This window comes from Rhagoletis pomonella, unplaced genomic scaffold, assembly GCF_013731165.1.
Source record: "Rhagoletis pomonella isolate Grant_MI unplaced genomic scaffold, Rhpom_1.0 Rhpom_scaffold_00006, whole genome shotgun sequence".
NCBI lineage: Eukaryota > Metazoa > Arthropoda > Insecta > Diptera > Tephritidae > Rhagoletis > Rhagoletis pomonella.
Genome location: NW_023458560.1, coordinates 44073505 through 44085524, shown reverse-complemented (window position 1 = coordinate 44085524; position 12020 = coordinate 44073505).

Below are 12020 nucleotides of genomic sequence, written 5' to 3'. Positions count from 1 at the left end.
ATGTTGCATTTCACCCAAGTGGAAATTTCTTGGTGACTGGCGGCGATGACGATACAATAAGATTGCATGATTTATTAGAAGGTCGGCCAATTTATACACGGTAGTAGTGCACTTTAGCGGAACCATATAAAATACATTTTTTCCTGTATTCAACAGTTGCCCGTTTGGAAATCTAATTTGCATACATTTGATGCCAATAGCGCGCAACAAACAAGCCAGTTCTCAAAGTCATGCAACAGCTCCACATAACTCCGCCATAGACACACCAGTTGCTGGAGTACCAAAAAGCTGTGATGACAGTATTTTAATTGATCCACGACAATCTGTAGCATATGGCATGCGTGATGGAAATTTTCTGGTGCTTGATAGCCAATATACTACAAGAGTGAAACGCTACAAGTGAAACGCTGTGATAGTATTTTTTTTCTCAAATTTTCATCTTTTATTTGCAGTTACATTAAGAAGCTCATAGAGGACAGAGCGGTTGGTGAGGAAGGTGTCGAGTTACTGCTGTACTGCAACTGGGAAAATCCGCATTTCGCACGTGCTCCACTCGTTTGGAATAGTAGCTTATGTCGAAAGGCTGGTTTTAGTATAATGCGGCATTCGCAGCATACCCTCACTGACGCCGAGCCGTTGAAGAAATTTTGGATAAATAAACGTGCAAGAAATAGTTCCGATACTAGCACGTACATATTCTTGTTAAGGGTCATCAAAAAATTCCATGTGTTGTAAATAATAAAGGGAATGCCGGATTATACTAAAGCCAGCTTCCCGACTTAAACTACTATTCCATACGAACACAGAAATATAAATGTATCTAAAACTGAATAACTCAAATCAAATTGGATTGCATTTGCATAATATACCTAATATTGGAATCTGTTTTGATCGTAAAAAATACAACTTGCAATCATTTAGATTATAGTTTTGAAAGAAATTGTTTGCAATCGTAAATTATGTAAAAATTGTCAATAACAATCTGCCTAAAATTTCTTTTCCCCATGTAACGGTTATAAAATACGTTAAATCCGCACTATCTGCATTAACAAAATATATACATTGGAATATTTAAAATAAACCGATTCATATTTATTTTCTAGTAAGAATTGTTTCTTAATTGAAAGTATTTAATACTAATATAATGTAGTGGTTAATGTTTTAAAATGAATTCGCAATATGTCCGCAGCTCAGGTTGATTTAAAGAAATCCGTTTAAATTTTTCGAATTACATCTACTTGAATACAGGATAGGCAGGGTTGCATACAAATGGTTGTTCCGTAAATATTTAAAATATGTTAGTTCATTCAATATTTGCATCTGGGCCAATAAATAATAACAAATATAGCCGAAAAAAACAAAGTTTCAATTAAAACGAGTTTTTATAACCCCCCATAAAATTCCGATTAATTTTAAATACGAAAATAACGATATTTTTTCATGGAGATTTATTTTTTTAATATACCTTGTTTATACCTACACAAAAACCGGATTAGCAAAAAACCGATTGGACTCAACATATATTTCTTTACAGCATTTATCCCCCTGTCTTTATAGCGCACTCGATAAAGTCTTATTCAAAAGTAAACAAAATTGCTATTTTGAAACGACATTTTTTTAACAAATAATTTGCGCGGTTGACCGAAATGGAAACAAACAATAATTGTAATTTATTATAACAATAATACGAATTTAAAACGGGCTGTATAAAGAAAACCAGCCTATTGTCACTTCACTTTCCAATGGTGCTGATTGCTGCAAGAATTATTTAGCGATTTAGAGCATAATCAACACAATATATGCACATAAATATGTATTATTTCACAGATCTCAGGGTCAGCTTAGAAATACGTTACCAAAATTATATAAAATTTAAGTAGGAATTATTTTTATTTATAACGTAAAAGCGCTATCTGTCCCAATCTGATAAGTATATTTCCCCTAAAGTTAACCCATTTTATTTAATTTGTCTCTCGTGAAAATATATATTTTATTTATAATTTTCAGATATGTACATATATTTTAAATTTTTGCTTTAATTTTTGTCTCCTTTTAATATTTAATTAGATACCTTAAGATTAAAATAAGCTTAAAACGAAACAGCACAGCAACCCTTTTCTGTTCATCTTGAGAACACAAAACCCTCTTTTGTTAAAATTCGGCGCTGCACAAAATCCTGGCTTTTATATTTTCCAACAAAATACCACTTCGCAACCCTGGATTTTCACGAAGCGTTTCATTCGGGTCGTAGTTTGGCTACTTCGGGCCATTCGGTGTTGTATGCCATATTGGCTGCCATATTGTTCACACTGTCATCGCCATATTGAACACCCTGTCAACTATCTGTCAACCCTAAGATATCTCACTTGTATTCTTCCACAATGGCTAGCAATCTGCTATTGTGCAATGTTCCATTGTGTCATGGTGAACACTTCCATGCTGTCGTGGGCTGATTAGCCAATGTTGCTAAGTTGGAGGTCGATTAAGTTAAATTGAAGTGTTCTGCTTTAGCAAATGTTGGGGAATTTTCAGTTGGGGTGTGAAATATGCATTTTCTTTTGAAATGAAGCAGAAGTATTAAACGCCAACCTTTAAATTTTTTTTTGTGTAATTAAAAAAAGCATGCTTCTCGAGACAGTGACCTACTTACGTAGATATATATGTTTGTACACACGTATGTATGTATATACATGTATTTAGTACAAACAGTACATGTGTAGGAATTCAGCAATTGTTTCTTTATACATACAAATGTACCTACAAAGATTTTCACATATCGCCGGTATGTTGGTAAAACCCCGTATCTCAGAAATCACTACCACCTCGTATCTCGTGAAAGTAATTCAACAAAATAGGCCTTAAAATACTATGCTTCATTACATTTTATTTTTAATTAACTAAAAAGTAAGCACTTAATCTTTAATATGCAGATCAATTAGTAGCTGAAAATAATTTTTTATATATTATATTATATATATTATATATTTGCGAGGTTTTGCTAAAGCACCGTCGATATATACTAGACCTCTGCATGAGTTGATTCAAACTTCCGCGCAGAGTATGTATGTACCTACAGTAGATTTGGATGTTATAGTACTTTACACACAAAACACTCAGCGTTTTGAATTTTCTAAGTTATGAGTATGTGCGAATCTTGGCGTCGCGGACATTACGTTCTGACGTTTCTTTTAATTTTTTTGTCGACAAAAAAATTATAAGTTAAAAACTGTGTGGTATAAGTACGGTGACCATCCTTCCTGTATTATACGGGATAGTCCTCTCTTTTGACCAATTTTCCTGGTAATTTATTTATTTTATATAGGACGCCAAATGTTCTGTATTTATTTTAATGCCCTGTATTTGTCCCGTATTCGGTGTTCGGTATTTCGATGCCGTAAAAGCTCATTAAAATGGCATGCGTAGGAACCAGTTTTAAGCTATGTTGGTATATGGTAATCTGAATGCTTGTGATTCGAATCGAGGAATACATACAGTGACCAAAATATAAATTAGGACTCGACATTTTAGCAAGGTTTGGCTATTTTTTCCTTAATTTATTAATGTTTATTATTTCTTTATGAAAGTAAAACTCTTTTCCTAACAAAAAACATTTAATCCAAATTTCTGACTATGTACAAAAAACTATACAAATTAATTCTGCAATGTTTCACCAAAATTTTCAAACTTTTAATTAGAATCTTAAAAAAAAAATTGGTTTGCAGTTTTGTAGCTCATTAAAATTGAGTATAATAAAGTGCAAGTGGAAAGTGTTGCTCACCTGCTTCTCTTTAAAAAAAAAAGAATCGAACATACTTGCCAAAAATTAACAGTAAGTCCTAGCGACTTGTTTTAAACGAATTTTGCGGGGTCAAAATATCGAGAAAAATCTCCTACAAACTTGTGATGTTAATATAAGGATGCTGTTTCAGGGTCATAGAAGAAGGCTCTAAAATCCGTAAATTTTTGTGGAAAAAATTTGTAAAATAATTTCTTTTCCCGTATTCGGCTCCAATAAATATGGTCACCGTAGGTGTAAGAGAAGGTTTAACACAGTATGTTTTCACATAGTTTTCCACCGACTCCGAAGGGCGATTATTTTTTAAAGTTGTTTTTCATGGCAGAACACACTCGGTAGCTAACTACTACACTACAGCGGTCGCAGTATTAATGCAAGCCAAATAATGAAAATCTGAATTTAAATTAATTGCGGTTTATTTGCGTACGGTGCTTAAAATGGAAGCGATTTTGATATGACCATCAAGTCAACAGATTTCAGCCGAATTTCATATATATTTTAAATAATTAAAAACATACAGTTGTCCACTAAATAATAGGAGAGGGATGTATTGATCACAAATCGATCATGTTGTGATAGACGGAAGGCACGCTTCCAGTGTTCTAGACGTACGCACACTCCGAGCCCCAAACATCGACTCGGACCACTATCTTGTTGCAGCCAAGATACGCACCCGCCTCTGTGCAGCAAAAAATGTGCGCCCAAATATGCAAGGAAAGCTTAACGTCGAAAAGCTGCAATCACAACAGACAGCCAGCGCTTTCGCTACTCGAATCTCAGACCTGCTCTCAGAGAGCACTCTTCAACAAACCGACATATGCGAGCAGTGGAACCACATTTCCATTTCCCGCTCATTAAGTACCGCCGCCGAAGAAGTAGTCGGATTTCAGCGAGCCCGAAAGAACAATTGGTACGATGAGGAGTGTCAGGAAGCTGCAGAGAAAAAAGATGCCGCCTACAGGGCCGCGCTGCGATCGGGCGCAACGCGCGCTATGTGGGACCGCTATAGGGATCTGAAGAGGGAAGCGAGACGTAATTGCCGCAACAAGAAGAGAGAGGCCGAAATACGTGAGTGCGAAGAGCTTGAAATGCTGGCCGACAGGAGGAATGCCCGAAAATTTTACCAGAGAGTTAGGCGACTTACGGAAGGTTTAAAGACCGGGGCGCACTCCTGTAAAAACAATAATAGCGACCTAGTAACTGATGTCCAGAGCGTACTTAAATTATGGAGGGAACACTTTTCCGCCCCACTAAATGGTAGCAGCACGAAAAGTTGTGGAGAAGAAGAACCCGAGCCCGCAGTCGATGATGACGGAGTCGACGTTCCACCGCCTGACTATGACGAGGTACGTATAGCAATAACGCGGCTGAAAAACAACAAAGCCGCTGGAGCTGACAGCCTGCCAGCTGAGCTATTCAAGTACGGCGTCGAGGAGTTGGTAAGGTGCATGCATCAACTCTTGTGCAGAATATGGTCAGATGAACGCATGCCCGACGACTGGAATTTAAGTGTGCTCTGCCCAATCCACAAGAAAGGTGACCCCGCCATTCGCGCCAACTACCGCGGGATCAGCCTTCTAAGCATAGGTTACAAGGTCTTATCGAGCGTATTGTGTGAAAGACTGAAGCCCACCGTCAATGAACTGATTGGGCCTTATCAGTGTGGCTTTAGACCTGGCAAATCCACCATAGACCAGGTATTCACAATACGCCGAAACTTGGAAAAGACCCGCGAGAAAAGGATCGACACTCACCACCTATTTGTCGACTTTAAAGCCGCTTTTGACAGCACTAAAAGGAGTTGCCTATACGCCGCTATGTCTGAATTTGGCATCCCCTCAAAACTCATACGGCTGTGTAAAATGACGTTGAGCAATACCACCAGCTCCGTCAGAATTGGAAAAGACCTCTCCGAGCCGTTCGCCACAAAACGCGGTTTCAGACAGGGCGACTCCCTTTCATGTGACTTCTTTAATCTGATGTTGGAGAAGATAATAAGAGCTGCAGAACTGAACCGCTCAGGAACAATTTACTACAAAAGCGTGCAATTGCTGGCTTATGCCGATGACATCGACATCATCGGTAACAAAAACCGCGAAGTCTGTTCTGCCTTTTCCAAGTTGGATAGGGAAGCAAAGCGAATGGGTCTGGTGGTAAACGAGGACAAGACGAAGTATCTCCTGTCATCAAACAAACAGTCAGCACATTCGCGCCTTGGCACCCACGTCACTGTTGACAGTTACAATTTCGAGAAAGTAGAGAATTTCGTTTACTTGGGAACCAGCATTAACACCGATAATAATGTCAGCTTTGAAATCCAACGTAGAATCACTCTTGCCAACAAGTGCTACTTTGGACTGAGTAGGCAATTCAGGAGTAAAGTCCTCTCTCGACGTACGAAAACCACGCTCTATAAGTCACTCATCATGCCCGTGCTGGTATATGGCGCAGAAGCATGGACAATGACAACATCCGATGAGGCGGCTCTTGGAGTGTTTCAGAGAAAGATTTTGCGGAAGATTTACGGGCCTTTACGCGTTGGCGACGGCGAGTACCGCAGACGATGTAACGACGAGCTGTATGAGCTTTACAACGATATGGACATAGTGCAGCGTATTAAAATACAGCGGCTCCGCTGGCTTGGTCATGTCGTTCGAATGGACACCGACGCTCCAGCTCTGAAAGTATTCAACTCGGAACCCGCTGGTGGTAGCAGAGGAAGAGGGAGGCCCCCACTGCGATGGAAAGATCAGGTGGAGAAGGACTTGGCTTCACTTGGCGTTTCCAATTGGCGTCAGTTGGCACAGAGGAGAAACGACTGGCGTGCTTTGTTGAACTCGGCCAAATCGCTTAGGCGGTTATAGCGCCAAAAAAGAAGAAGAAGAAGATGTATTGATCAGTTTTTCCTATTTTTCTTTTGTTTATTTAACCCTCTACCGCATATGAAGCCAAATATGGTGTCACTACTTTGGAAATTTTTTCCCACCTAACGGGGGTTATAAAAACGTATCCAACTAATTAAATGTATGGAGATGTTAACGGAACGTAATTGGTTTAACTATGGTTAGATGGCAATTAGGCAAGCTTTTCGATTAAGGCGCTCATTGAGCTCGATTTAGCATACAAAATTTCGATTCTTAATTACTCGATTAGTGCTTGATTTCATGCTAATTGAATTGATTTTTTTTCATGCAAACCTACAGGTACTTGACTTTGAGGTATGCTTATTGAACAAATAGCAAAAAGCTGTTTGTTTCTGTCCATCTTTTACAGCTGCTATTCCATTAGGAATGGAAATTGAATTTTAAACTTAGAGTAGACTTAAACTTAAACTAAAACTTAAAAGTAGATATGTGTATCTAAAATTAAAATATATATCAACTTGTGTACATACTTAAAAAAATTTGACTATGGAAAGAATCTCTTCACTCAGTTCGAGACAAAACTATGTTTTCGAAAAGGTGAATTACTTTCCTCCGAGTTCTTCGATCTCACGATTTAGAAAGAAATATTCTCTGTATATCTGGCGTAGTCAACAACAGTTACGTTTTTTTGACCACCCTTTTGTAAACCCATCAGAAAATGAGTTGAAATGTAATAAAAATAACAACTGATTTCCTGAAAAGTTATTTGACTACGTTCCCAATATATCTAAAATAGTGTGTTTGTACCGAACGTACTTTTAAACTAAATAAAGGTACGATTGTGCCAACTTTTCCATCTGTGCAGCTAATTGAGCAGCCGACTGTGTGTGAACACCAAAATTCGGTAGCTCAATTAACGGTTAATTGACTCAATTACAATTCGGTCTGAACTTTTGTATGCTTGGTCGAATAATGTATATTCGTGTGCGCTGAACTCAACTTAAAAACTAATAAAAATGCAAGCTGCTCTTGTAAAATAAAAAAAAATAAAAATATTTTCATAATTCAGACATCCTCCTACGTGTCAATAAATACATTAGTTTACCTACACCCAACTATTTTCTATTGTTTCCATAAAATTTTCCATATATTTCTTCCTATACATAATAAAATTTTAAATAAATGATTTTCACATTTGCATTTTTTTTCATCTCCTTCGTAGCTCATGCAGTAGAGGGTTAATGTTTATTATTTTTTTTTTTATAAAACTCTAGCTGGGTATACAACAAACACCATATGAATCCACATTTCAACCTTTGCACAAAAGTTATAAAAATTCGACAAATTTTCACCAAAAATTTCAAACTTTGTACCTCCAAAGGTACAGAAAATCTCCTATGCCACTGTCCGGATCTCGAAAGATCAGAACTGCGCTACTAAGCTCTTTTTGCTTCCCATACTCTGAAAGAAATATCAGTCTTTGGACTAACACATTGCTAAAACTCGCTAAAGTAAGAGTTATATGAACCTCCTTTTTCTTGCTAACACTAAACTTATGGTCAAATTGAGATCGTGCGGATCAACAAAAAATCAGTATTCTACTGTGCGGTTTCCAATTTTGAATTTGAATTTGAATAATTTAAAACCAATTCCATTCTTACCCAAATGATTTATTTTAAGTCGACCATAAGTTACAAAAATTTATGTAGGTACGTATGTATGTGTAGAGTTCAATGAACTCAAAAAACATATTCATATTCATAAAAAAAAAATATATCTTATATTCACTCGCTACGTTTTCATAACGTTTAAACGTCATTTTGCCAATACTCATATCAAAACAGCTATTTATTTAAATTCAATAAAATCCAAAGCCAAACATTTGAAATTGAATGATTCATTTGCCGGTTTGAATGGATTCATGCAGACGTCTAATATGTATGTATGTACAATCTACATATGTACAACAATCGACCTAAAAAGGAGTACATATATTGATACATATGAAACACGAAAGAATTGTACAGAACGTGCGTTACTTTTAGGTGGCCGTTCAAAAAAATAAAAATAAATAAAAATAAATAAAAAATTAGCAACAAATAAAATATGGGCGCGTGTGAATCGGTAAGAAAGTTCAGTGTCGAATGCGCTTGCTTACATACGTACATACATACGACTATCATGAAGGTTAATACGATGTTTACATGGGGCGATATTACAGGCAACTTTTAGTAGAATGCAACAATCGCCTGATGTGAACGGCCTTTCAACTAATCGCTTGCCTGGAAAATCGCCTCATGTGAACACCGTTTAATTGGCCGATGTCGCCTTTATCGCTAAATTTGGTAAGGACGACCTTCACCTAGAGAGATTAGTTGAGTTTCGCATTCGTAGAGGGGAGCTTTCCTCACCTGCGTTTTCCGGTTCTCGCGATCATGGAAATGGATTCCTTGACGTAAGAATAGCCAAAATATATACATATTTAAAACTTTTTAATTTTCAGGTATTTTTGTTTTTACCCAACGAGACTATTTTTTGTCAATCTCTTTCTCAAAAGCTTCAAAATACCGTTACTTTTATTTCGCTAGCTCTTCTCGTTCAAGTTAATTTTTCACACTGTGGTCCACTTGGGAATACATCTGGCTGGCTAGGGAAATTTGCAAATGACTAAAGTGTTCAAAGACCTCATCGAGAGTTTGAAGGCCAAAAAAGAAAAAAAAATTAAACCTTCTATGTTTGATGGTCCAGGTAATTTTTTTTTTATCCAAAGAGACCTTTTTCTGAATTCTTTATCTCAAAAGCTTTAAAATACCGTTAAATTTATTTTGCGCTCTCTTCTCGTTCTCGAGATGTAAAAATCGTGCCTCAGCGATAGTGATGTGCTGAATTGTCGGTACCCAATACTTGAAAAAAATTTCGGTACCCAATACTTTCCTTTCGGTACCCGATACCGATTCGATACATTAAACCCTCGTCATAATATACATACTTTTGAAGTTTGCAGGAAAAAATGTCATTGCTTTTTTATGTGACATCATCAAAGCAAAAAAAAAAAAAAACCACTACAAATAAGCAATATGTATGCTACTATTTGAGCCCTCTTGTACTTATCGCAACAGTCTTACCAACTGCAACAGTTCTTGTGGCAACATTGTTAATTCGTAATACTTATGAATTTTCAAAAATTATTTATTACGATTTGCATTGTGGTTGCCGCTGTGACTGAGTAGTTAGAGGCGCGTACTGCCACTCCTTAGGACCCGAGTGCGATCCCTGGTCCGAGGAACAGTTGAGTGTATTTCTGTCTAATATGAGATATAACATCAAGACACACATATTCCATATTTGTGGGTCTTACTATAAATTCGAATATTTCGGTACCGAGTATCGAAATTATTGGATACTCTCCAAATCGGTACCGAGTATCGATCAATACTTAAAAGTACCGACTCAGCACATCACTACTCAGCGATCGAACGTAACTCGAGCTCGAGGAGGAGGGAATACGACTTGCATGAACCATAAAAAAGGGAGAGCGAAGTGCGTAAAATAATAGCCAACAGGAAAACGTCTGAAATTGTATCAGAAAGTTAGGCCACGTATAGTAGGTTTTAAGATAAGGGCGAACTCCTGCAGGAATAACCACGGCGAACTAGTGACTGATACTCAAACTTAACCAAATCGCAAACTTTTTAAAATGATCGATAAGAATTTTTTCTCACTGGACACGTAATTTCGACTATATGGAGGCAGGTGGAACGGATATATAACCTGCACCGATTTCGCTGAAACTTTTCAAGTGCTTATAACTTTTACTTTCCCCTCTCTAAACCCGAAAGGTTTTTTTATCAACTGTCAAAATGACCTATGGACCACCTGCTCCATACAGTAGAAAGACTGTGCGGGGCTATATTATTAAAGCATCAGAATATGAATATGAGTATGAATAATGTGGCCAACCGTACTTCTTTCGAAAGTAAAGTATTTCTTTTTTAACTCTTGCACTTCGTACTTCGCAGTACAGTCAAATGAACTTCTTCGCAATATTTTGTACTTCAGGTCCTGTACTCTACTTCTCCGATCTGCTAGAAGATCGTCACATGGCTTGGGAGATAAATTCTTTCAAACCCTTCAAGTTCCCGGGGACCGACGGCTCCTATCTGTGCGAACTGCGTGAGGACCGGGTACATCCCCAAGGCTTTGAGGGTAGTCAGTGTTGCGGTCATCCCGAAGGCCGGAAAAGGCTCTCATGTTCCTCCTAGGGATTTTAGGCCTACAAGTCTGTATTCCTTTTTGCTAAAACTCGATTCCTCGTGAATATATTTCAAGAGCAAGTCGGTGGACACATTGGTAAACTGGTAACGCATAAAGATTATTCAGTGGGGGCTTCTTCGATATAGAGGGGATGATGTGGTACTTTTGGTTAAGGAACGATTTCTAGACACCTTTTTGATCTGGCTCAAGGTTACCTGTACCAGGTGATTAGGGGGCGATCAACGGCGGCCTCCCAGTAAACCCCAGCAAGACGGAACTGGTCTTGTTTACCAGGAAGTACAAGATACCCGTTGTGGTCCTGCCTCCGAGTTGCGGGTCTTCGTCTGCGGCTCTCAGACAGGGTTAAGTACTTAGGCTTGATCCTGGATACAAAGCTGTTGTGGATGCCTAATATTGAGGAAAGGGTAAGAAAGTCCTCGGTTGCCTTGTGCTGCTGTAGGGGAGATATCGGTTAAAGGTGGGGTTTCTCGCCCAAAGTAATTCGTTAGCTCTATGAAAGCAGATTTAAGCCTATCTTGTTTCACGGAGAACTTATCTGCTGGAACTCACTAGACGTTTCTCTGCTGCAACAAATGTTTTTAAGGGCACTTTAAAATACTTTTTGCAGCGCAGGACACGAGTGACCCATCGTTACCCTTTAAAGGTGGCGAAAAAACACGCTACCTCTAAAGGGCTAATGATGGAGGTTCTGACAGGCCATTGTGCGATTGTTGAGGAATTTCAACTGATCGCTTTTGTTTCAGCTGTCAGGAGGAAGATGAGGTGGAATCATCCACACACTTTCTTTTAGACTATTCACCCTTCGCGAGACTAAATAAGATGGAAGCATTTCGGCTCGCACTTCTTACCTTACACTGCGCTCTCAGGGATCGAAATTCTAGTATACTAGTATAAGTACATATTAAATATACGCTCTCATACTACCTGTTGATCTGAAAGAACCCCCTGCTGGCTTTCAAACTATCGACAACTCAGCTTCCTATGCAGAAGTACTCTTCAGCAATTAAACCTCAATAGGAGGCTAGCGCAATATACTTCAGGCTGGATAATAATTGTTTTAAACTAAAGTACTGCTATTTTAACTA